This window comes from Micromesistius poutassou (genome assembly GCF_964030765.1).
Source record: "Micromesistius poutassou genome assembly, chromosome: 4".
NCBI classification, from domain to species: Eukaryota; Metazoa; Chordata; class Actinopteri; order Gadiformes; family Gadidae; genus Micromesistius; species Micromesistius poutassou.
In genome coordinates, this window is record NC_140274.1 from 4,889,750 (window position 1) to 4,892,249 (window position 2,500).

General features: G+C 51.4%; 1 protein-coding gene across 1 annotated transcript in view; it reads right to left on the reverse strand.

Annotated features, from left to right (window-relative positions):
- LOC311342611 (rho guanine nucleotide exchange factor 26-like) overlaps window positions 1-2,500 on the reverse strand; it is a 31,784-nt gene that overhangs the window by 11,910 nt on the left and 17,374 nt on the right. The window lies entirely within an intron of this gene.

The following is a 2,500-nucleotide window of genomic DNA, read 5'->3' on the forward strand; positions in this document are numbered from 1 at the left end:
CCTCTGAAGCCACTGGCCTCTGCACTGAACTACACTGAACTGCACTGCACTGAACTGTGCAGGAAGTTCTAAAAAACACAAAAAACGGGAAGCCAATTAAACTATAAAAGAAGCGATGAGAAAGCAGTGGATTCCAAAGGGGCCCTGCCTACATTTCCCATGGGGCTGCTGGGCCTCATCATGACCCTTTGCCCCCCTCCGTTACAGTGAGGAGACATCTGGGATTGATTTGAACCCCAGTGCCGCGCCCACCCAGGCTCTCTAACGCCTGTACTGTATCTGTTGGAGAAGCCATGCTTTCGTTCACAGGAGCCTAGCTCCAGCCAGTCAACACAGGGAGTCAGGAACAGCAGTTAGGTCACGGCGCTCCTGACCTAAACGTAGCCGCTCTCACTAGCCGCTAGGAGTAGCACGCTAACAAAACACAAGACAACCCGCACCTGGAACAAAGGCTTAAGCTGTCTAAACAGCAATGAGAGTAGCCTAAAGCTTTTCGGTTTCACTGGCTACGGCTATCAAAACTGAGTAGTAGTGCCCGTAATCTACTCCCCCACACCGACATCTGGAATAGAACGCAAAACAAACACACAGGCCACCTCAATACAATGGCGGCCGCCATCACCGCTGATTAGTGGCTCTGCAGTCAGCAGGCAGGGGAAGGAATTCCACGGCAGTTGGAGGTTCTCCTCAAGTCTCCTCGTTCTCAAAGTCTTCTAATCTCTAATCTAGCCCCGCCCCCCCTCTACTTGAGGAGCAGGGGGACATGAGGAGACATAGTGAGATACACATCACCAAAACAAAGAACAGCTAGCCAGCCCAGGGAGCATGGCCACGACTTAAGCTTGTTGATTCAGAGATAAAAGCAGAATAGAGAGCGAGAGGAGATGGAGAAGGGGAGAGTAGAAACTGAAAGCTGCTCGATCTGGCTTCAGATCAACCAGGAGCTCATATCACTTTCTGGAGAAAAAGAAAAGCTTTTCAAAAGATGAAACCAAGGAATGATGAAAAAATAATCAAATAAAAGTCCAACTTTAATTCAAATTTAAACTATTAATGAAAAGTAACTGAGAACCCAAAAATGTAAGCACTTTTCTTTGGTCTCTGCATTAACCTCAGAGTACCTGAGAAGGACAACCATTCAACCCCAATTTTTGTATTGATTCATTTTAGCATTGGGGTCTTATAGGGGAGATTTATACAACAAAGATGTTGACCGTTGGACTTGAGTTGAACAGTCTCCTCTCATCTCTCTCTCTGATCACTCGCACCCCTCCACCGCGCTGGGACGGAGTTTGCTCTGGTTTGCTCTGCTTTCCCTCCTCAGATACGCTGTGCCTTCACCCTGCAGCTGAAATGCGTGGAATGCCATTGATATGTCTCAGTGGAATGGGACCGGTGGGGATGTACCATACGTGTTCCTTGGTAAGCCGGTGGAGTGGGGAGGGCGGAGGGCTGTGTATCTGGAGGATAACGACGGTATCGGTTGGTGATATAGAGTCACTCTATAGAACTGCTGTTGAGCTGACAGAATGGGGAGGAGTTTGCAGAATGGAGGCTTCTTTCTCAGGAAGTGTCTATTTGTAATCCCAGTTAAAAGTTAAGCAAGCAGACACAGGTTCCCAGTAGCAAAGATTATCCCCCCCTCGCCCCCCCCCCCCCTTCCACACACACAGACACACACACGCACACACACACACACACACACACACACACACACACACACACACACACACACACTAAAGCACACGACTAAACCACAGGGTCCTGGTGAAAAGAGGGAGTGTTGATCATAGTAATACAAACACAAGGCTGGAACAGGGAGGAAGGAAATGCGTGTGGGTCGTCAGCACTCAATTAATTCCTAAGCTCAGGCACAGACAGCGAGAGAGAGACAGAGAGAGACTGAGAGAGACTGGGGCGCATACAGAGAGAGAGAGAGAGACATAACAGAGCTAGAGAGAGAGAGAGAGAGAAACAGACATGACAGATATGTAAACCCTGCCTCGACAATAGCAGTTAGACGAGCGGCTCGCACCAAAGTGAACTGCGGGGCAGAAGCGGAAAAAAAAAAAAAGAAAAGATGGAAAAAGAAGAGCGAGAGGGCGAGAGGGAAGCCAGCTGGTGTGTAGTCACGGTTACGTAAGTGTTCCGCAGACTCTGGCCTCGGCCCGGGCACACGTCTCTCACTGTGTACTGCCAGCGTTAGCGTGTCTGCGTATGGCGGCCTTCACGCCGCAGCGGGCCCGGCTCGGGGGGGGGGCCAGCCCAGGACGTGTGTCATGTCTGGGGCTACCGTTTGACCAGGCGGCATGGCCGTGACCTCGCGTCGGTGGTGCTCTGTTCAGCGTCGACACCCTGACCCTGAGAGGAGTCACGCGGCGGGAGGAGGTCTCCGCCGTTACCCTCGTCGTCGCTGAATAGCCCTGCTGATGGCCCTGCTGATGGCCCGGCCTCGGTTGGGATCTGGCATCCCGTTCAAAGTCGTCGTCGTGCGCAAAAG